A 24929-nucleotide genomic window follows, 5' to 3' on the forward strand; every position below is an offset into this window, starting at 1 on the left:
ATTGAGGCTCAGGGCCAAACCCACTGATGTCATCCTGCGAAGCTCGGGCCCGCCCTGTGAGATTTAAAGGGGCAACGCCGCGTTTTCCCGGCGGGGTCTGGGTTTCTGCACGAAGTAACACGCGCACCCGCCAACGCAAATAGACGAGAGCACACACACCGTACCGTAGACCCCAATGTGCAAACACAGCTGACGCGCACACTCAAATAAACACGCGCATCTTTCTACACACCAACATCCACAGTAGCACACATACCCACCCGGATACATTTAACACTTTTCAGCGACAGCTCTCATTTTACAGACTCTGTGCACTTGTGCTGGTGTACATGACTCCACAAGGCACAGAGTAATGAAAAAACAGACTCCCTGGGGCCTGGGCCTGGGGCCTATGTACTGCAACCCACTGTCTTTCATAACACATACACACAAATCCGAAATATAAACAAAGCTGCACAAACACTGACCCAAATATACAAATAAATACATATATACAAGCATGCATGCATTCAAAGAAACACAAACACAAATAAAAGTACACACACACATATACAAGCTCACATAACCATACACTTAGATAGATGGTAACAGAGACTCTCTCTGTAGCGGTAGGCATCTGGTTTTTGGAGTCAGAGGATCTAAGTCCCATCCTTGCTACTGTGAAGCTCCAACACACCATGGCATGCAGAGCAGTGACAGATGTGAAGTTCTGCCAAGACCATGGATTTACAAGATAGTTACAAATATTTACTCTTAACCATAAACATTAGGGCTGTCGAGCAATTAAAAAAATGAATCGCGATTAATCGCACTGTTGAACAATAATAGAATACCATTTATTTAAATATTTTTGAATGTTTTCTACATTTTCAAATATATTGATTTCAATTAGAACACAGAATACAAAGTGTACAGTGCTCATTTTATCTTTATTTTTTATTACAACCTAATACAAGTACTGTAATGCAATCTCTTTAAAATTAAAGTTGAACTTACAAATGTAGACTTATGTACAAAAAATAACTGCATTCAAAAATAAAACAATGTAAAACTTTAGAACCTACAAGTCCACTCAGTCCTACTTCAGCCTATCTCTCAGACAAAAAAGTTTGGTTACAATTTGCAGGAGATAATGCTGCCCACGTCTTTTTTACAGTGTCACCTGAAAGTAAGAACAGGCTTTCACGTGGCACTGTGGTAACCGGCATCGCAAGATATTTACATGCCAGATGCACTCAAGATTCATGTGTCCCTTCATGCCTCAACCACCATTCCAGAGGACATGCATCCATGCTGATGATGGGTTCTGCTTGATAACAATCCAAAGCAGTCCAGACCGATACATGTTCACGTTCATCATCTGAGTCAGATGCCACCAGCAGAAGGTGGATTTTCTTTTTTGGTGGTTCGGGTTCTGTAGTTTCCGCATCGAAGTGTTGCTCTTTTAAGACATCTGAAAGCATTCTCCACACCTCCTCCCTCTCAGATTTTGGACGGCACTTCAGATTCTTAAACTTTGGGTCGAGTGCTGTAGCTATCCTTAGAAATCTCACATTGGTACCTTCTTTGTGTTTTGTCAAATCTGCTGTGAAAGTGTTCTTAAAACGAACATGTGCTGGGTCATCATCCAAGACTGATAGAACATGAAATACAGAATGTGGGTAAAACAGAACAGGAGACATACAATTCTCCCCCAAGGAGTTCAGACACAAATTTAATTAACGCATTTTTTTTTAATGAGCATCATCAACACAGAAGCATGTCCTCTGGGGTGGTGGCCGAAGCACGAAGAGGCATATGAATGTTTAACATATCTGGCACCTAAATACCTTGCAATGCCGGCTACCAAAGTGCCGTGTGAATGCCTGTTCTCACTTTCAGGTGACATTGTAAATAAGAAGAGGTTTCAGATTAGGAGCCGTGTTAGTCTGTATCCGCGAAAAGAACAGGAGTACTTGTGGCACCTCAGAGACTCACAAATTTATTTGAGCATAAGCTTTCGTGAGCTACAGCTCACTTCATCGGATGCACACAGTGGAAAATATAGTAGGAATATTTTATATACCATTGTTTCATGTTCTCTGTGTATATAAAATCTTCCTACTATATTTTCCACTGCGTGCATCCGATGAAGTGGGCTGTAGCCCACGAAAGCTTATGCTCAAATAAATTTGTGAGTCTCTAAGGTGCCCAAGTACTCCTGTTCTTTTTGTAAATAAGAAGCAGTCAGCAGTATCTCCCATAAATTTAAACAAACTTGTTTGTCTTAGCAATTGGCTGAACAAGAAGTAGGACTGAGTAGACTTGTAGGCTCTAAAGTTTTACATTGTTTTGTTTTTGGGTGCAGTTATGTAAGAAAAAAATCTACATTTGTAAGGGCTAGTCTACACTGGCAACATTTTAACGTTCCTCGTGGGGTTGTGGTGCAGTGCTGGGAGAGAGCTCTCCCAGTGCTTTAAAGAAACCACCTCCACAAGGGGCTGGTGCACTGTCTACACGGGCACTTTACAGCGCTGAAACTTGCCACGCTCAGGGGGGTGTTTTTTCACCCCCCTGAGCGAGAAAGTTGCAGCGCTGTAAAGTGCCAGTGTAGACAAGCCCTAAGTTACACTTTCACGATAAAGAGATCGCACTACAGTACTTGTATGAGGTGAATTGAAAAATACTGTTTCTTTTGTTTATCGTTTTTACAGTGCAAATATTTGTAATAAAAATAATAATATAAGTAAGCACTATACGCTTTGTATTCTGTGTTGTAATAGAAATCAATAGATTTGAAAATGTAGAAAAACATCCAAAAATGTTTAATACATTTCAATTGGTATGCTATTGTTTAACCGTGCGATTAATCGCAATTAATTTTTTTAATCGCAGTTAATTTTTTTGAGTTAATCGCGTGAGTTAACGGTGATTAATTGACAGCCCTAATAAACATACAAAAAACCTCACATAAATACACACCAATATAGTCCCACAAACATGTCACAATAACATTTTACAAAGCACAAAGAAACATGTACACAAATGCAATCCTTCTCTCCTGCTTTACTTTATTTACTTGGCATCCAAACCCTGTAATCACAAAAATCAGTCAGAATACCTCCACCCACTGCAAAAGGGAACCCAGAGGTATTCTGTAAGGGTGGAGGGTAGCTGTAGGACAGGAATACCAGGAGGAGCTATGTGCTAGAACTGAGGAGCGCTGGAAGAGCTGAGTGTGAATTTCAGGTTTGTGATAGCAGAGACCGGAGAAGGAAACTTCTGAGGTGGCTTGGCAGAACTACTGTGTAGGGGCCACAGGAGTGGAAGACCAGGGGTATTTCAGATCAACATTGGATTGCAATAGCAGAACTGTGTGGGCTATTCTAGGGCTAGAATAGAAGGGATTGTACAGATAAGACTTGAGGTGCATTGGAAGAGGAGTGGGGGGGTCGAGACTGGAAAATGGCAAGGAGTATGACTGCAGGGAAGGACTGAAGTGCAACGGTAGATTGGTGTGGGGAGGCAGGACTAGACTAAGAAGGGGTGTTGCAGACAAGGACTGAAGTATTTTGCTAGAGCGGTAAGATTTGAGGACAGGAATATTAAGCCAAATGAGGAGTCAGGTGCTTCGGCAGAGCGACCCAATAGTTGCATGCGTGGAAGTGCATGGGAACAGGTGTGTTGAGTACCAATACAGTGCTCACTTGGATTTTCTTTACAAGGCGGAACTTCTATTAAACACAAGAAGAAAGACTCCCAAGGAATCTTAAAGAATAAAGAGCAGCCTCTGTTACCAGCACCTCCTGCACCTATGCATGCAGCCTATCCCAGACTCAGACTAAATTACTTGTACACACAACTGCGGACTAGAACATGCTGTAACACCGCACTGTGTTACCCTTGAGTACTCCCAACCCCCTGTCACCAATAGGAACATAGGAACTCACACAAACTCTGCAACTCATTTAACCCTTTCATTATTGGACTAAAGCATTGTGCAAAATACCTGTCTGACGAGGTGCGTCACTAGAGCTATGCGGCTGCGCCAGGACTGATAGACGCAGTGTTGCAGGTCCGGATTGAGGCGCATTATCAATGCGTGAGTCAGCAGGACTGGACTGGCAAGGGGCGATGTCGGTAAGAATTCAGGTGCACAGGCAGAACGGTGTGAGGTCCCAGTGTTCTGGTTTTGAAAGGTCAGACTGAGGTATATTTATAGAGGTGGTCAGAGGGCCCAGGAAGGGAATAGCACTGTGGGCTGCAAAAGAACTGAGGTGCATCAGTGGAAGTACAGGAGGGTGCAGGGGGTCAGCAGAGAGGTGTGTTAGCAGAGGTGTGGGAAGGGCTGGCGTAGACGTGCTGCAGATCAGGTTTGAGATGCATCAGCCGGTGCAGATGGCTAGGGGCCTTAGAACAGCACGTTCACATTAGGATTGAGCTTCATGAGCAGAACTACCTGGGAAGCAGCGGACTGGAATTGTGGGGAGGGTCAGATTTTAGGGTGACTGGGCCAGGGCCTACTGCTTTCAGGCTAATTTAATCTCTGAATTTTTTCTCTGCTCTTAGACATTAAACATGTTTTGTTTTTATATTGATGGCAGTTTTTAAATAGCTTTACTGAACATTGACAGTTTTATGGCTAATGTAACAGTAAATGGATGGAAATGCAAATTATAAAATGTATAGCTCCATGCAAAAGCCTGGGGGCTCAACTCAACCCAGGGTATTCCCCAATAGTTTGAAGTTCCTGGCAGAAGAAAGTTAGCCGGGGTGAAGCTGCAGGAGCTTAAAATAGCTACAACTGCCCCTTTGCTGGGAAGCTTGAAGAAGGCCAGCACAGACAAAAAAAAGTGGGTGGCACTGAGTAGAAAGGGGATGGGGCCAGGGAACAACCTGATTCATATCCCAGCAGATTCTAAAGCTGCCCATGCAGGAAAGCAAGCAGTGTGAGTATCATTAGGGAATTCTCCGACCCGTGCGGCTCTGTCGGTGCCAATGGCAGGCGGAGTGCTGGTGTTTCTCTCAGGTTCAGACAACTCTGTTGCATGCGTGCTCTGAGCAGGGTTGGAGGACGCTGCAGCTAACTTGCCTACAGTCTGTCTACATTAGCTCTTTCACTGTCACAAGCACTGGTGGCGTGGAGGCAGTGCTAGAGCAACCGGGGGAGAATATGAAGAAATCCTAAGTGTAGACGCAGCCCATTGGGGAGAATCCCCCTCCAACGCTGAGAACCAGAGGGATGTAATTTACCCTGTGTCAAGTTCAGTGAATCTGGCCCTAAATCTTTCACGTTAATTAAAGATAATGCAATCCATACGTGTGTGCGGACACTTCAGTGCTTTTATTTTAAAGGCTTGAAATAAATGCTTTAATTTTTAAAAAAATCCTCTAATTGAATCATAATCAAGCTGTGCATGCAAACCCTGTGATCTGATCACTGCTGCCCTCATTCTCCCACCCCTGCTCTCTCCTATGTATCTGTCTGCTACACCTACTTGTTGCATCCTGACTTAGATTGCAGTGTTAGTTCCTCTGGGCAGGGACCGTATCTTGATTTGTACTTGTTCCACACCCAGTACAATGGGGACCCTCTCTTGATTGGGGCTTTAATTGCTACAGTAATATACATAATAATAAAAGGAGGACTTGTGGCACCTTAGAGACTAACCAATTTATTTGAGCATAAGCTTTCGTGAGCTACAGCTCACTTCATCGGATGCATACGAAAGCTTATGCTCAAATAAATTGGTTAGTCTCTAAGGTGCCACAAGTACTCCTTTTCTTTTTGTGAATACAGACTAACATGGCTGCTACTCTGAAACCATACATAATAATAATAATTAATAATTAATGGCTGCCCCAGTGTCTAAAATAAAGAGGCACCTGAATAAAGGCAGCTTCTCAAGCTGAACCCACGCTAGATGGGCATGATAGTTATAGAGAAAGGGAAGCGTTTAAAAGAACTGGCAGAATCCATGACCACATCCTCTAGCAGGGGCATCTCCACTTCCCCCCAGTTGTCAAACTGGGGCTCAGTCTTGTAGACCTATTTCACTCATCACTAAAGAATGGCACCTAAAGACTAATGGTGACCAGAAATGTATTTTGCCATGTACACAACCCTCCAAGGATACTTGGATCCCCAAGGACACCGGGACAGCTTGCACAGGTTTAAAACAAACAAAAAGAAGTATTTTTTCACACAACGCACAGTCAACCTGTGGAACTTCTTGCCAGAGGATGTTGTGAAGGCCAAGACTATAACAGGGTTCAAAAAAGAACTAGATAAGTTCATGGAGGATAAGTCCATCAATGGCTATTAGCCAGGATGGGCAGGGATGGTGTCCCTAGCCTTTGTTTGCCAGAAGCTGGGAATGGTCAACAGGGAATGGATCACTTGATGATTACCTGTTCTGTTCATTCCCTCTGAAGCACCTGGTATTGGCCACTCTTGGAAGACAGGATACTGGGCTAGATGGACCTTTGGTATGACCCAGTATGGCCATTCTTATGTTCTTATGCCCAAAGTGCATCTCTCAGCCACTTGGGGAAGGATCTGGGATATACAGGAGGTCAGTCAAGATGATCCGGTGGTCCCTTCTGGACTTAAACTCTATGCCATTTTTGGAAGAGGCTCCCCAGCTATGGAACCCTCTACCACCTGAGATCAGGATGATCCCATGTCTCTCCTCTGTTAGGCCTGGTCCAAAACCCATTGAAATCATTTAAAAGACTCTCATTGCCTACAATATGCTGTGGATCATGCTCTCAGAACAAAATGCAAAACACACTTTTCCTTCTCTGGAGGAGTCAGCACACACACACTCAATTCTGTTCCCTCCCTCTGGATACTGACACGCACAAGATGCCATAGATGTTTCATATATTCTCTCCATCCTGTGGGAACAGCAGAGTTAATGGCCTGTTTGCAGACTAGCAACTACCAATTCTTTATAATTACTTTTTAATTTTGGCTGTCTTATTTATGCAGAGTAGCATGTTATTCCACCCGTGGCCCCATTGGAGCCAGTGAGACCACCTGTGGAGTAAGGTGCTATTCAGAATTCAAGAAATCTGGTCCTGTATCAGATGCCAAGATATTATGATGAAGGGCACATTAAAAGTCCTAAAATAGATAGACAGAGTGCAGTTGTTGAATGCAGTTAGCGGGAGGATGGGAGGAGAGAGGTCTGTGTGGATGTGTTGATCTGCTTCTTATTTTCATGGGAATGTCTTCAGAAAGAGACCAGTATTTATACTCTGAAGGGTGTAGATTAAACCTAGGATGTCTACCTGGACTGGGCCAGGTGAGAATGTACTTAAATAGAACATTCTTATGAATGAGAACAGCTCAACCTCTTCTTTTAGAATGGAGTTAAATGATGTATGAAGGGCAGGGACAACTAATTTTCTTTTCAATTTTTCTCCTTCTGGGATAAAATGAGTTTCTTAGAAAAAGCCAATGCTGTTGGAAGAATATTAGATCATTCACAGGAATTATTTAAACCTCTCACATTCCAAAAGACAAATTCAGAGAGATCCATCAGGTAGTGAAATTAAGAAGTCTAACCGGGTTGTCTCTGTTTAATTTTGGAGGCACGATTGCATAAGAAGGAGCTACAGGATGATCAAGCACAAGCAGGGCTTAGATTGCATTGGTACGTGGCAGTACAGCATGTAAAATATGGCTGCTATCTTGTTCTCCACAATCTCAACTTTCATTTTTAAAAAGAGTAAGGCTCTAGGTGTTATGGTTGCAAAGAAAACCTCAACAACGTGACTCAATGCGGACGTGTCTAGCTGAGAAGCAAGCCTGGAACAATAGCTCTGAGAAGTGTGAGCTGCCCTATTCATCTCAGCGAGGTGTTAACACATATGCCCAGTGAGTCATTCTTCATGTAAGGAAGGAGAGGGAAGCTCACAGATCTGCACAAGTTACTGTCAGTGCCACAAGTTAGTGGCATTTGGGAGATATCAATTATCTTTTTTCCCCAATCAAGCAGGATCTAAGCCCAAGAAGCCTAGCGGCGCCGATGAATATATTCAGGCCACAGTGAGGGTGAGCCAAGCTTAAGGAGCTTGATATTAGTACAGATCAGAGTGCTGCAAAATCATATTTTGAACAGCTGCATAATCTACAACGAGCAGCATCCCATTTCATCCACTCTCTTGGGAGCTTGGAAGAGTAGCACCACCTGTTTTCCCCCAATTTGACCCCTGAGTGAAGGAGAATTCAGTGTAGAAAGTATGAGAAATAGAATGGAAAACTTCAGAATACGTTGTGAGAGACTGATAAAGAGTAGATTTAAGTGATAAGGATGTTAAGTGAGATGAATCATAGACTTTAAGGTCAGAAGGGACCATTATGATTGTCTAGTCTGACCTCCTGCACAACGCAGGCCACAGAATCTCACCCACCCACTCCTGTAACAAACCCCTAACTTATGTCTGAGCTATTGAAGTCCTCAAATTGTGGTTTAAAGACTTTGAGGTGCAGAGAATCCTCCAGCAAGTGACCCGTGCCCCACACTGCAGAGGAAGGCGAAAAAACCCCAGGGCCTCTGCCAATCTGCCCTGGAGGAAAATTCCTTCCCCACCCCAAATATGGCGATCAGCTAAACCCTGAGCATGTGGGCAAGACTCACCAGCCAGACACCCAGCAAAGAATTCTCTGTAGTAACTCAGATCCCACCCCATCTAACATCCCATCACAGGCCATTGGGTATATCTACCGCTAATAGTTGAAGATCAATTAATTGCCAAAATTAGGTTATCCCACCATATCATCTCCTCCATAAATTTATCAAGCTTAGTCTTGAAACCAGATATGTCTTTTGCCCCCACTGCTTCCCTTGGAAGGCTGTTCCAGAACTTCACTCCTCTGATGGTTAGAAACCTTCGTCTAATTTCAAGTCTAAACTTCCTGATGGCCAGTTTATATCCATTTGTTCTTGTGTCCACATTGGTACTGAGCCTTAAATAATTAATGAAATAGACATGCCAGAGTGAATTCAAGAAGAGAGGTTCCCAAAGAGGCACAATAGCCTAGACCTCTCCCACCGAGGGCTGCAGAGCAAGATAAACATTTAGGAATGACAAAAGAGGTGACTGAAGTCAAGCCTTTGCAGTTTCACTGATATATGCCTGCTCAGGATATGGCTCTGACTCAAGGTCATCAGCAGTATATCGGATTACAATTTTGGATCAGACTCCCATCACAAACTTTGTAGAAATGGTGTTGTCCACTAAAAATCCAGCTTTGGGAGATTTAATTTATCCCTATTTAAGGACACAATATTCATACAAACAATTTCAAAGATCGTCTCAGACTACACATAATTCATCAAAGGCTCTCATGGGAAGCTCTCAAAGCCACTATCAGAGGGATGTACATTAGTTCAGTACACACAATACCAGAAAGAAGCAAACCAGTCTTCTCCAGCAGACAAACTTGGGGAATGAGATTAAATCTGTGGAGACCCAGACAATGACCACCTGCAAAACAGCTTAGTAAAACTGAACTATGATTTAAACTCCCTTTTATCCTCCAAAAGTGAGCGCTATATAAAAATGATATAACAAAACTGTTCCACATATGGGCAAAGAGCACGCAAACAGGATTGAAAAGCAGCAGACTGTTTCCATGATTACTTCAATCCTCACTCATCAAAGGCCTTAAAAGACATTGCCAAAGCCTTTGAAAACAATTTACTGGTCCTGAGATGAAATGCTTACCTGCTGTCCATTGGCAGCAAGAAGGCATTTCACGGAGTCAGGAGGCTGTGCCTACTTATTACCCTAAAGGAGTTTGGATTTGGTCAGACCTTTTTCAAATAGGTTTCAATAATCTATAACTAACAGCTAAGACACTGTTTCTCAAAGGGAGGTGCATGTCCTCCCTCCGCTCCCCCACCCAGGAGTGGGATAGTGCCGGACAAAGCTCTGTTGTCCTCTCGAATCTCAGCTTTCATTTAAAAAAAGGGTCTAGCTGGTATGGTTACGAAGAAAACCTTCCAAACACGAAGCAAAATGTCGGGCTTAGTGTGCAGAGCACCTGAGACTATAGCTCTGAGATGTAAACTGCCCTGGTCATTTCAATGGATGTTAACTCAGACGCCTGCTCCTCATCTAACATCCCACTTTAGAATAACAAGGCAAACGGATGCTACTCTAACTTAACTACACTAATTCATAATATACATTGCTTAGGGGACATGTTTACAGAAACCAAACTCGAGGGCTCTCATGCAAGTGAATGAAAAATATCAGCTCCATGACTCACATCTCCTGTTTGTCAAGTATTACAGCCATTTATAGAATCAAATCTTGGAAATCAGCTTATCTTTAGAAGACATGGCTGCCAGTTTTGGGGACTCAGTCAACTCATTTTGTTGACAACTTCTACCTTTGGCTCGATAATTACAGAATATGAACTTACCCCAATCCAGAGAAAAATGAGATGCAAAATGTAGCCTTATTGTGCCAGAAGATTGGGCTAAGATATTGTGAAAGACTCTCACTCTCTCTCTCTCTCTCCTTATTCCAAAACTAAATTTTAGAAAGATATTGTCAGATTTCAGCAAGCTTATCTTGTTGTCAGCTAAGCTAATAATCTATGCAAACTGTTAGAGATGACAGCACTCCCTACCATCTCGTTCACAGGATGGCCAGGTGTCTGGTTTTTGACTAGAAAGTCCAGATCTACTGACCGGACACCCAAAGTACGGTTACTGTGGGTAGGGGAGGCGCCAAGTCATCACCTGCGCCAGCCCCTACTCAGCCAGGGTCACCTCCTACCTACGTCAAGCAGCTGCAGCTCCCAGCCCTGGCTCTGCAGACGACCCAGGCCGGCAGTGGGAGAAAGAGGAGCGAATAGGGGGCAGATCCTCAGGAGGAAGAGGCGGGGCAGGAGTGGGGCCTGGGGGGGCGGGAGGGGAAGAAGGGGAGATTCTAGCACTCCTGCTGGAGTGTCCTTTTTTAAAATATTACAAAGTTGGAAACCCTACTTGTTCATTATGTGACCGGCTCTGTGACAAAGATATCTCTGGGATATATAAGAGAGTTAATCTGATGCATCTTCAGAAGAGCTCCATCCTGAATGTGGTTTATTTACCTTTTCCTTGCCCTTTGTGCTCTGCACACAGGTCTTAGGGATTGTGTCTGGCCCTTACAGTTCGGGAGATTGCCAAATAGAAAGCAGCCAACACAGAAAGAGAGCTTTTCGAGGTGGAGCCAGGGAGGCCAGATCTACAGTATCAGAGACTGAGGCCTCATCCAGCAGACAAAATTGCTCACTTCTCGCATGAAATCTGTAACCTTTCATCTGAAGAGCTAAACTCTCCCACCACACCACAGCCCATGCTGTTGGAGGCCTAAGTGCAGACATCCCTACTCCAGAATAGGGGTTCTCACCCTTTTTCAGAATGTGGATTACCTCATAAAAACAGCTTGTTATGTTCCGCTCCTCCATGAGGTACTTCATTTAGGAAGATCCAGGCTCTGACCTCACAAGTGGCTTAAGTCCCAATGGTAACTCCTGGCGCTTCTCCTGCTGGTGGACATTGACTTATCTCCCCAATCCTTCTTTAAGGGCTAGTCTACGCTTGAAATGCTACTGTAGCACTTCAGTGTAGCCACCATTACAGCGACGGGAGGGGTTTTCCCGTCGACATAGGTAATCTACCTCCCTGAGCAGTGGTAGCTAGGTCGATGCAAGAATTCTTCCACTGTCTACGTGCCGGGGGTTAGGTCGACTTAACTGCATCACTCATTGCTGTGGATTTTTCATACCCCTGCATGACATAGCTGAATTGACTCAACATTTGAGTGTAGACCTGGCCTTAGTTGCTGGAGCCCTTAGTGGAGGCTGCTAGCACCTCACCTGCTTCTACAGCCAACCAAACTCTTTGGCCAAAATTTTCAAAAGTAGCCTCAGATTTCGGTTGCCTCCCTTTTGAGTGCTCAGCTTGAGACACTTTGTGCCGGTCTTTCTGAGGCCCTGAGCACCCACAGCTCCCATTGATTTCAGGTAGAGCTGCAGGTGCCCGCTGCATCTAAAAATCTGGTCAAAGGTGTCTCGTCTGGGAACCAAACCACTAAAAACCCCAGAACGAGTGGCTTTGATGAAGTTCCTGGATGCTTGCAGGGGCAGCTGTAAAAGGTAGAGTCTCCTTCACATGACTCATACGTGCACTCTGCCAGTGTGGGTTACACAAATGCTCCACAGACTACCAGTGGACTGTGGACCAGAGTTAGGACCACTGTCTTAGAAAACCAGCCTTAAACCTTCCTATGCCTCTGGAAAAACAAGATCCTCCCTTTTATGTGAATGGGAGTAAGTCCTCACCTCAACATTCATCATGAAGAAGATTACTTTTTCAGAGACCATTCTGGATCAATTTTTTGTCTCAGAGTGCGTCATGCACATATAGTACATTTGTGAGGAATGTGTCTTGTAAGTTTGTGGTGAGTGTGTCATTTGTACGTGTGGTGTATTTGTGAGGACTTGGTGTAGTAAGTTTGCAGTGAGTGTGTGTACATGTGGTATATTGGTGAGGAACGTGCTTGTCCTGAGTACGTGTGGTATATTGGTGAGAAGTGTGCATATCATGTCTGGGTATATATGTGTGGTGTATTGGTGGTGAATGTGCTTGTGAGTTTGCAGGGAATATGTGTATCGTGTGAGTTCTGTGTGAGCACGTGGGTACGGTGACTAAATATGTGTGCCATGTGCAGGTACTGTGTAGGGGTGCTGCTGTACATGTCGTGTGTGCTGTGTTTGCTTGAGCTTGTTTTTCACACCATGCTCAATGCGGTTGGCCTTAATCCTGGAAAGACTTCAGTGTGTGTGCTGCCCCCATGCGGCCTGAGGAGGACAGGCGGTTATGAAACCAGCTTTCTCAGGATAATTCACATACTGTACCTCCTCCGTGGGAGGGGCAGGAGCGATAAACAACACGTGGAGAGAAGGGAGGGCAGAGAGAACAGCTTTAATATGCGGCTTCCCACCATGCCCCAATGGATTAGTTCAACATCTCAAGCCAGCTTCACTTTAATACTTATACAAGGGGCTTCTCCGGCAGGGACAGCTTGTCCTGGCCAGCCAAATGCCAGGCACGGGGCACCGATTAAGAAAGGGCATCTCAACAGCCTGCTCACACAGCACAGGGTGGGAGGTGGCAGGGAATTACTTCCTGCAATAGCTCAGGAGGGTGGGTTTTTTTGCTCAGCTAACACGCCTTTTGAATGACCAGTTCCCAAAATAGAAACACATGGAGGCCTTCCCCTAGTTGTGCCGAATAGGCCCCGGTCAACTCCAGGACTAACCTTGGATTAGTGCAGTCCTCCCTACAGGGGCCTGCGCTTGGCCACTCAGAAGCCCAGTGTAGATTGCAGCTGCCTCCTTGCGTTGTGCTGTCAATCAGGAAACATACCCGACCTGTTCTCCAGAGGCTGCAATGGCCTCCTGTTCACTTCTAGATATAATGCAAGGTGTTGATTTTTATCTCTAAAGTCCTATATGGTCAGATGGCTGATGGAAACCTCCTCTCTTCTCAAGAGCAGCTGAGGTATTTTAGCTAACAGTCCCTGGATCTGAATGGCTGCAGGCAGGGCATTCTCAGCACAGGGTCTCAGCCTCTGGAATATGTGCCTCGCCTTTGGTTCATCAAAGCTTGTTTGGTTATCTAGTTAGGGGCTAAAATACTATAATGTAAGGCTCACCTTTTCCTTGAAGCTTTTGATTGAAGGGAGGGCCGAAAACTATATTTTGGAGGAGGGGGCACTTAATTAGTATTCATGAGTTATTATTTTATATTTCTTGACGTGTGTATAGTTTGTTGGATAAACTCAGGTAGACTGAGACTCAGGAGACCTGGGTTCAGTTCCTGGCTTTACCACTGACCTGCAGCAAGTCACTTCACTTCACCGTGCCTCTGTTTCCCCTCACATCCGTTGCCTGTCTTGTCTATTTAGATCAGGGTGGGCAAACTTTTTGGCCTGAGGGCCAAAATTGTATGGAGGGCCGGTTAGGGGAGGCTGTGCCTCCCCAAACAGCCAGGCGTGGGCTGGCCCCCGACCCCTATCCAACCTCCCCTGCTTCTCGCCCCCTGACAGCCCCCCCCGGGACTCCTACCCCATCCAACCCACCCTGTTCCCTGATGCCCCCCCCCGTTCCCTGACGCCCCCCCCCAGGACTCCTGCTCCATCCACCACCCCCTGCTCCCTGTCCCCTGACCGCCCCTGGACCTTCTGCCCCTGACTGCCCCCCACCGCCCCATCCAACCCCTCCTCTCATTCCTGACTGCCCCCGCAGGACCTCTGCCCCATCCAACCACCCCTTTTCCCTGTCCCCTGGCCACGCCCGGAACCCCCGCCCCTGACTGCCCCCTGCTGCCCCATCCAACCCCCCTCTCCTTCCTGACTGTCCCCCCTGGAACCCCTACCCTCATTCAATCCCCTATTCCCTGCCTTCTGACCGCCCTGACCCCTGACCACCCCCTCGAACTCCCTTGCCCTCTATCCAACCCCCACGGCTCCCTGCCCCCTTACCGCGCTGCCTGGAGCACCAGTGGCTGGCAGTGCTACAGCCATGCCGCCCAGAGCACCAGGTCAGCCCGCGGCTCTGCAGCTGCGTTGCCCAGCCACCCAGTGGCGCGGAGAGCTGAGGCTGTGGGGGAGGGGGAACAGCAGGGGAGGGGCTGGGGGCTAGCCTCCAGGGCCAGGAGCTCAGGGGCCGGGCAAGAGGGTCCCGCGGGCCGGATGTGGTCCACGGGCCATAGTCTGCCCACCTCTGATTTAGACTGTAAGTTCTTTGGGGCAGGGACTGTCTCTGATTATGTGATTGTACAATAGCTAGCACAACGGAGCCTCAGTCATGGCTGGGGCCTTTAGGTGCTATCATAATATAAATTAATAGTGTAAATAAATAAACATGTGAGCCTGGAAAATTCTGTGGGTGGCACAGACTTGTTCCTTCTTTTTTAGAAAGTGCTACGCATTTAGAACTTCAATGTGATAATGTCAATGCTGCAGAATAGACAGAATCTGAAACAGAGCAGACAAGGACCATGCATTTCCCCCCTTGCACCACACAATCCTGCCAATGCCCCTCACTCCTGATCTGCAGCAATCTCAGCTATTGTAGCCCAGGGAACCTCTAATAGCTCTACCAACATGCCTCAATCAAGGATAAAAAAAATTTCACTGGGATAGCATTCCCAGACTTGCTATTTTAAGTCCTGGGATGGAGCCAGAATAGTCCTGCTAGTTCAAGGGGCCAGTGACTATTTTAACATCCAATGTCTCACAACTATTCCACTGGAGCATTCATTTCCATCCTGGATTTCATCACAAAGTACAGGGCACTGAACTCACATCATTCCAGTTAGCAATGTGCCTTGCCTCCTCCTCGGATTCTGCCCTGATTTTAGTAGCTGCTATCCTGACATCTGTTTGATTGAGAGTTAAGACTGTACCTTCTCAAAGCTTGCAAGCTGATATCTCGAAGAGAATATAGCCCTCTAGGGGGTATTGAGACTATTTGTTGCTATAATAATGTACAAATTAAAGTATGGGCATGAAGCAAAACTGTAATCAAAATGACTTGACTTTAAACCCCATGTTTCTCCATTTACTTCATTGGTCTTCTCTTGAACGTGGACACATTCAAGCATGAGGCTGAAACTGCTTCTCAGACTCACCTGAGAGAAGGAACCAAGTGGAAGTACAAACATTAACTTGTTAAAAGTTACTTTTACTTTGTTAGTGAAACTTTGCTTTAGGTTTTTGCTGCAGATGCATGGACGTGATTGGAGCTACGTACAAACTTCCGGTATCCTGATCTGAATGATCTCCCATTTGCCCTTTTGTCAAGTCACGCTGTTAAGCACATTGAAATAGTAGCCATATAATAAAAGTATTAATTTTAAATAAGCCAATCTGGTAAAAAAATCAATCCCAAAATGTCAGTGTTTAAAGGTCTAAAGTGTAAAAGAACAGTGACTTCATTTAAATATGGATGGCTGGATGAGACTATAGAGATGATTACACCGAAGTCACATAGTGTTAAACTTTGTGAAATATTCACATATGATGAGGACAACAGAGTGGTTTGTGTATATTGTCGAGATGCCAGAGCTTTGGGAGAATTTTCAACAGGAAGAATGTGGAATGATGTATGGAAGTTGGATTTCTTAAAGCGTCATCTGTCAAATCCCTATGTTCAAAATACAAGACTTCCTTGCTGAAGAGATTGTTATAGTCAGCCAGTACAATGACTTCAAGTTTGCAGTAGCCGAAAGAATCAAAAGCCAATTGGTTTTAAGTATCCCGGAAATGGTGACATTTGCTCACCAGAACGAACAGTTTCAGGATCTTGCGAAGTTGATGGATATGGGAGGAACATTCCTAGTATCAAGTGCAGACTATGAGCGTGGCTTTAGCTTAATGAACACTCTAAAAAACAAACTACGGAATCGTTTACAAGTAAAGTAGATTATATGGACATGCTGATGTGTATTAAGAGTTACCAGCTGGATGGAGGACTGATAGATCTGGACTGAGTTTATATTGAATGGGCAAATGAAAAAGATCGTAGGGAAAAATAGTAAGGTTAGTTTAGCAGTCTTTGACATTTCGACCAATAAGGAAATTAAAATGCATTTTTAATTACATATCTTATTCTTGGCTGATAATCATTTAAATTTAAAACACAAACTCTTGTTTTTCTTTTTTTACTTATGATGTCTCTATCTGAAAACCCATATAAATTGACATAATGGCATACTTATTAAATTGTCTTTATTCTATGTTTATCAAAATCTTTTCAGACATGTGTATAGAATGAAAGGTGAAAGCGGACACCAACGGGCAGAAGCCTATGGACTGATAATGATCATGATTAATATGTGCTTGATATATGCTCGTGATTGTCTATAAAAAAGATCATAAAACATAATGCTTAAAACTAACTTCTGCTTCATGAAGAATGGTTAAATTTCCTTTTTCTAAGTATTTAAAAATGGCATTTATAAAATAACATGGTGTAAAACTATTATCACAAATTGTAAATTAAAACTTTTTAAATGTATAAGCATTTTACTCGCTTGGGCGCATTTGCCTCATGGCACACAAATTTGAACTCTGCTTCAAAAATTTGCACAGAATAAATTTTTTGTGCACACAGCCTGTCAAGCAGTTCAAATCTTTGCAGTCAAGAAGGCACGGAAAGCACCACTCTGATTATTCAAACAGATAAAAATGCCAGTGTTTACTATGCAGACAAGAAGAGTTACATTTGCTGTTCAGGCATTTGAAAGTTACATGATACTTAAAATTTTTGAACAAGGCATTTTAAGTTGTTAGTTCTCCTTTATTGGGGTAGGTAGCAGAGCAGTACCATGAGTAGAACAGGAAGATGGCAGAATTGAGACCTTTCAAAGTTTTGGCCCAAGCGAGGGGGCATGGGGGCATCATTTGAGCTCCCTGCCTCAGGTGCCAAAATATTGTGGGCTGGCCCTGCTCTTAAGGTCTCTTCCAGTCCTATGATTCTACGGTTTTGAGCTGCACTCTACCCTTTGGTCCCTAGGTGGTGCTCTTAGGACAAACAATGGGCCAGGTTTCTTCAGTAAAGTGTTCCAGTCAAACCTCATTGTAGTTTCTCTCCCCTCAGGGTGTGATTTAGTCTCCTGGGAGTGGGGAAAGCAAGAAGCAGCATCTAACTGTAAGGGTGATTTCTGCCTTGCTAATGAATTTGGCATCTACGTGAGCAGGGATAGAAATTTAGGTTGGAATGGAGAAGGCAATGGGCTGAGTGAGCTGAGGTTGTCAATAGTAAAAGCCAGGATACAATGTTCACCCCTCCATACCCAGGGTTCTTCCCACCTCTTGCTTATTTCCATTTCCTTACTGGAATTTTTAGAAACACCCATTGGCACTGGGAGATCACTGCATAGATCTCTGGCTCTAGGAGGGTTCCTTCCTGCAACGCATCCTCCCTACTGGGCGTTTTCTTATCTCCTCCTCCACACCCGCCCCCCCAACCCCTCCATCCCATTCAACTGAGTAGCAACACGGACTGGAGCCCTTTGCAATGCTGTAACAGTCTGACCAAGGCCATCTCCAGGCCTGAATGAGGAATTCAACTCCCCAGTGCCAGATTCCTCCCTAGCTTAATCCCCCCTCCACAGTCTGGAATAGTTAATCCCAACTTCACAGATTCAGTGCACAGTTGGTGCCCTGTGGGCTTTTCCAATGCTGTCACTATTAGTGGCAGTCCATTAGGGCCTAATTCTGCTCTTCCTGAAGTCAGTGGCAAAACTCCCATTGACTTTAATGGGAGCAGGAGCAAGCCCTTAATAGCTTGTGAAGGCAGGTTCACTCTTTCCCTGGCCCCTATAACCATGGCCACCTAGTATTTCACATGGACAAGTAATGAGAGAACTCAAGACCTCTGCTGCAAAAATACAGGATCTCTGGAAGACCTGAAGACCCGCTGTAGAAGGCAGCGACCTACACCAGTACAACGTGTTAACAGCCCCTGCCCAGACGTGACCCAATCAGGGGCTGGTTGACAAAATAGTACATTTGCTTTTCAGAGTGAAAGAAGTCAAATGTGTTTCCATTTTGCAGAATTCAAATTGGACCCATTTTTTTCACTATTTTGAACCTTTATGCAAAAAATGTTTTTTAGTCAACACTTTTCATTTGCCGGGCTTTTGGTAAATTGCAAAATGCTGAGAGTGGTTTCAACAAAAAAAAGATGTTTTTTTTTTTTCATTTTGGCGGAAAAAAGACCGTTTCTCAAAAATGAAAAAATGTTCCTTCAGCAAATGTCAGCGAAGGCAGTGATGCAGCTGTTACAGCAATTTTCCTTAAGCTGTGGGGTTGGGCCCTGAGTCTTGATCATGAGGTTAAAGGTAGGATGAAGCCCTTTGTTTGCTCCCTGGGCCCAGTGTGGAGGGGCTTAACAGTAAGTTAAAAGAGGATGGGGGAAGTACCCACAGAACGGGGGTGGGGGGGGTGGCGGCAAGCAAAGAGAGGGAGAAACCCTCCAGAGCACTGGGGCTTTAAGAGATCCTGCCGAAGGGAAGAAGTCCAATATTGTGCCCTAGGAGGTAGTAGGACCAATCTGCTTTAGTCAAAGCTGGGGTGAGGTGGTGCGGAGTCTGTTATGGAGAAGCAGGTGTAGTGCTCTGAATGTCACATACACAGCACCATCGGCACAACTCCACGTGTGTTGAGTGTATCTATGAAGTTTGACTAGGTGGCATCTGTGGTGTGTGGGTACGTCTGCGATGGGAGTGCGCGTGTGTTAGGAGTTTGTGGTGTGTATGGGGACGCTGGGTGGTTTATGACAGGTTTCAGAGTAGCAGCCGTGTTAGTCTGTATTCGCAAAAAGAAAAGGAGGACTTGTGGCACCTTAGACCTTAACTAAATTGGTTAGTCTCTAAGGTGCCACAAGTCCTCCTTTTCTTTGTGTGGTTTATGTATTCGTGGTGGGTGTGTGTATGCTAGGAGGCTATGAAAGGGTAGTTTGTGTTTATATCTCTAATTTATGTAGCTGATAGGTGTTGCAGTTGGGCACCAGTCCCCTTAGCTAAGGGGGCGGAATCACTGAGCCCAGGTTACTAGTGATTACAGGGGCCAACAAAAGAGAAAACAGGAGTAGAAATGGAGTAAAGGTTAATAACGAGGGATCCTGAGGGGGATACCGAGGAGAGCCCCTCAGATGACACCCACTGCTACACAAAGGCATCTAAGCAGTCAGCGGACACCATCCAGAGGAACTCTGCCCAGAGACATGATGTGAGAAGGGAACAGAAAGGGGCCCCACTGTCACAGAGCGCCCCACCCCACCCAGCTTCCTCCTGATGGACAGCCGAGTCGGCCAGCCCCAGGAGGCAGTTGCTGAGGAGGTCTCGCAACTTTGTGGGGCCACCGATGGGGCGTGGGTAGAGCAGGAGCTGTGGGGAGAAGTGCAGCCAGAACCGCAGTTGGAGGTTCTGAAGGAGCCGGAGGAGGGGCTGCAATCTGATGCACTCGACGTAGAGATGCGCTTGTCCTCTTACCGCAAAAAGGGACAAGTGTTTGTGAGCCATGCCCATGCTCATGGCTCCGTGAAGGACCAGAGTGGAGTACAGACTGGCCTGCCGGGGTTCCTCACCCTCCTCAGGTGGCAGCAGGTCCCACCACCTGGTGTCAGGGCAGGACATGAGGGCAAGGAAGCGGATGGTGTGAAGCACAAGCACATACAGATGTTTCCTGGGTGCAGTTCAGAGGCAGACCATCTGTTTCTTGTGTAGCCAATTTAGGTTGCATGTAAGGGGCAGCCGGGGAGGCTCGCAGGATGGGCCCAATGACAAAGTCTAGAGGGCCAGAGATGAGAGGCAGGTGGGAAGCACTCTCCTGTGGGACCTGCTTCAGGAAAGCAAGCATCCTGGAGCATATGACAGGGGACATGTGGGCTGGACAGCCCCATGTGCTGTATAGTAGTGTATGCAGAGGAGATTGTGGTGTCTGCATGTGTAGGGAGCGTTTGTGTCTCGGTGTTTATATGTCTGTGGGGAATTGGCAGTGTGTGCGTGTGCTGTGGGAGTGGATTTGTTCTAGGTGATTATACATGGTGTGAGTGATGTATCTTTGTGGAGCTTATGGTGACAGTATGTTTGTGGGAAGAGGTTGTGGTATGCCTGGGATGTGTTAATGTATGTGTAGAGTAAGTGAGTGTGGTGTACAAGTGTTTGTGTGTGGGAGAGTATGTTCCAGCAGGCTTTGGCTTGTCCTCTCCTTCTTCACCTGTGGTTTTGCTGCTAGGTGCCTGGGGAAGGCTGCTGTGAGGACTTGGCTGGAGAGCTGGGGAAGGGCTTCACAGGGAGTCCTCTTTGCAGAGGGGAAGGGAGCAATGTGTGACAGGTATGCTAGGGGGGATACATTGTTCCTAAAGTGCACACACTCCCAGCCACACCAGCCTGTCCTGAATATCACCCACTCAGGCGGCCAGTCTGCAGGCGTTACACAAATCACTACCAGACAGTTTTTGTACAGGCAACAGGGACAAGCCGTGAAAGCAACTCCAAGCATGGAAGTAGCATGAGTCAGGCCCCACAACATCTGAAGATTTAAAAAAATAATAAATATTGGAGATCTTTTTATTTGCCATCTTGTTTCTGAGTCTCTAGTTTTCAAGCTTTTCTTTGCAACTATGCGGGATAGAAACGTACTGTACTTTGTTTTTAAAATGAAAGCAGAGACTCTCAGGTATTCACAAGACTCCAGGAGCTGGGGGTTTAAGAAATACAACAAATTGTGGGAGTTGGCTGCAACCCTGGGTGACCAGGGCAAGGCCTGGAAACAGGCACCCTCCTCATTTTTAGGGACATATGGGAGCCCTTCTCAAGGGTGTCATGCCCTGGTCTAAGAGTTCTCCAGGGAAATAATAACAACTCAGTAAGGTTTTGGTTTCCATGGCAACACCATAGGCCAGACTGCAGGGTTTCCATATATTTACCAGGCCACAGGGCTTCAATGATGCCATTTTCACTGGCTTTGCACTCCCAGAGTTGAAGTTGAGTTGTGACTGTGGTTATAGTGTTTGGGGGTTAGGGGGCAGCAGATCTTATTTCTGTCTTAACTCCATATCACTCCACCAGAGAGAGCACTCACCTCACCATTGGGCATTCAGTTTCCCTTTTTTCCCCCGAGAGAAGCACTCCCTCCCGTGGTGCAATGGAGGGGCTGGAGCAAGGCAGGGTGTCATGTGAAAGCAAAGGGAAAGAGAGGAAGAATTAGGAGCTCATTCTCCTCCTTTCATCTCTCTACCATTCCTTCCATCTGTCTCCCTCAGCTTTCTCTTCTGTTCTTTCTGTACGTGTGGCAATGTTGCCAGCTCTCACAGTTTGATTGCGAGTCTCTCAATATTTGGTGTTTTTTTCCTTAAAGCCCCAGCTGCTCGGATCATGTGATTCAATGAGACTCTCAGCTTTCATTTTTTAAAAAGTATATTTCTAGTCCTCCTGGTTACAGAGAAAATATAAAAACAGAAACCAGAAGACAAATAAAATGATCCCCAAACCTACTATTTTTTAAAAGTCTCACGATTTGTAGCCGATCTTATGATATTTTTGAGGCCATACTCCCAATACCTGAATGCTATGAGTTGTCAATTCGGGTGTAGAGCCTTGTTTACCTACCCCATCTCTACATGTTTGCTTGTACACACCTCTGCCTCTGCGTGCTTGCACATTTATTGCATTGTACACACCTCATCTTTACACATCAGAGTATTGCACACTTTCCCCATCTCTATACATTTGCACACATAGACCTTTGTGTGCATGCTTTCTCTGTATGTGTGCACATGGATAGCTGTGTGCACAGGCCCAAACCAATGTTTGCTCAAGCTGAGTCCTGTGCAAAGAGCACAGGGCCCCATATTGATGTATTTGCCCACGTAGACCATTTTCACATTCCCCTAAGGCTGCATGTCTGCATGCACTGAGCATTGTACACACACTCATGTCACCATGTTTGCATGTGTACGTATTTGTGCACATCCTTATGTCTGCATGTGCAGAGTCTTGTGCACATGCAGACACATGACGATCTTGTGAGCATCCTGTGTCTGCACACTCACTGCCTTATCTCTGGTGTACACTGCTACATGGCACACAGGTGCACAGCTGTGTGGGTTCCTCTCCCTGTGTACACCTCCCCAGTCTGTGGATGTGTGTCCTGGATTTCTGTGTCCTCACACAGGGAGTCCTTCCTTCTCGGTCCATTAGTTGTTTCCAGTACAGTGCCCCAGCGACAGGCACAAGCCTCTGAAAGCTATATTAAAAGCCAGGTCAATACTGAGCCTTGTTTATGCCCTCAAGGGGAAAAACAAACAAACAAACCCCTTCATTAATTAGCAGCTGGGAGAGAAGAGAGGAGAAGTAGGGACAGGGACACACATGGATCAGCAAGTGGTACATGAGGGTGCATGTCATGCTAGCGATGGGAAAATCCATTAGAGACACAATAATCTATGTGGCTCCTACGCACATTTACTAATATGTACCTTCCAAGGGGGGAGGTATGAATGAATCATTGCTGACCTATTTAGGAAGGTGGGTGAAGGACCATTTACACATCTACCCTCGTTCCTCCTCCTCATTCCTGGCGGTTCTCACCTACTCCCCCTTCCTTTCTCCTCCTCCTAACTCTCCTTTACCTATTCCCTGATCCCCTCACAACCTCGCTCCCTTCATCTTTCTTATTCCTTCATCCCCCCCACTTTCACTTCATCCTTCTCCTACTCTTGCTCCCTAAGCTTCTCCTTCTCATCCCCTCCTCCTAATCTCCTCTCTTCTACTCCCTGTGCTATCCATTCCCTCCTTCCCTTCCCCCATTTTGTACCAGTTACAAATGTTGTCATGCTACGTGTGTATTTTGTTCCAGTTTCCTTGTGTCATAGGTGCCCCAGGAGATGGGGTGGGAGGTCATTCTCTCATGTAAAGCAGCTGCTCTCCCATGGGGTTTAGCTGTATGGACCAAGAGCAGCTATTCCGTCAATCTGGTTGTTTTTTCTCTCTTGTATTTTTTCTCTGTAGTTTTGAAGGACTGTCTCCACGGCTTCCATTTCCTGGGTGGAAAGCATCTCCATAGTTCCCGTAGGCCACACTGAACCACTAAGCGGCAGTGCAGGGCACTCACAGATTCCTCACTCCCCACCCCCCCTTCTCTGCACATATTTTATATGCCCACTAATGGAGGAGTTTTTGCTATTGTTAATAAAACCTACCAATAGTTGCTGTAAACCCCATTTCTTCACCTACCTAGTAAGCATGCCTGTAATATAACTGGTGACCTGGAACCCTTTCTCAGGCAAAACTCCCCTTGACTTCAGTGAGAATCTTATCTGAGCAAAACTTGAGTAATGACTTCAGGCTCTGGCCTAGTGAGAAGAGGAAAATACATCTCCTTGGGCTGGGAAGCTAGTGAATGCTTAGAACCAAGGAAGAGACAATTAGTAAGGGGAGGATTTCCCTGGCTTCCTCCTGTATAAATAAATCACTGGGTGGCAGTAGTGGGATAACTTCCAAGACAGTCTCTTTTAGACCTTGTCTTCACGACCAAAAAAAGGTGTGTTTGAGTTAATGAACTTGAGATAAAATCCTAGTGAAGACAAAGCAGTTTGTAGTCTTCTTCCAAGTTTGCAGGTTGAATTAAAGAGTATGGCAGGGGTGGGCTTTAACTCAACCTGCCAATGTGTGTGACAACTATAAAGTGCCTTGTGTTCACTAGGATTATACGTCCAGTTAGCTAACTCAAGTTAAGAGCACACCACTTTACTGAAGTAAGAGAAAGCTTTAGATAGATCTGGTGCTTTGGCCTGCTGCTCACTAAGGTTCTAATTCTGCTGCTGTTGACGTCGCTGGCAGAACTCCCATTGGCTTCAACAAGAGCAGGATTGATCTCCTCATGGGCATAGCTGACACTTCACGTATCATAATTTTTAAGCAAAGGTATGTACATGTATAATACAATGAATACATCTGTAACCCTGGGTGGGCTATTGGCAATATGATTGAACCTGGGACCTGTGGTTCTTAATGCATGAACCTCTCCTGCCTGAGCTAAAAGACCCCGCTCTCCCCTAGGAGGCTCATCAACCTCTAGGTGGCCTTGCCCCCATCCGAAGGGCACCGAGTGCTATACCAAGTGGATATGTTTATGTGTATATAACGGGTGGTATCCCTGTCCCAACACTTTTCATATGCCACTTGTGTTCTTAGACTGCAAACTCTTTAGGGTAGGGTCCATCTTCGTATGGGCATCTCCAGGACCTAGGCCAATGTGGCCCTGATTGGGGCTCCCGGGCATTACTGCAATATAAATATCAAATAGATCCTAGCAGTAATAATACTGCACACTACCTCAGCCATGGGGTCTCTTTCTCTCTCTTC

This window comes from Lepidochelys kempii, chromosome 1 (genome assembly GCF_965140285.1).
Source record: "Lepidochelys kempii isolate rLepKem1 chromosome 1, rLepKem1.hap1, whole genome shotgun sequence".
Lineage (NCBI taxonomy): Eukaryota > Metazoa > Chordata > Testudines > Cheloniidae > Lepidochelys > Lepidochelys kempii.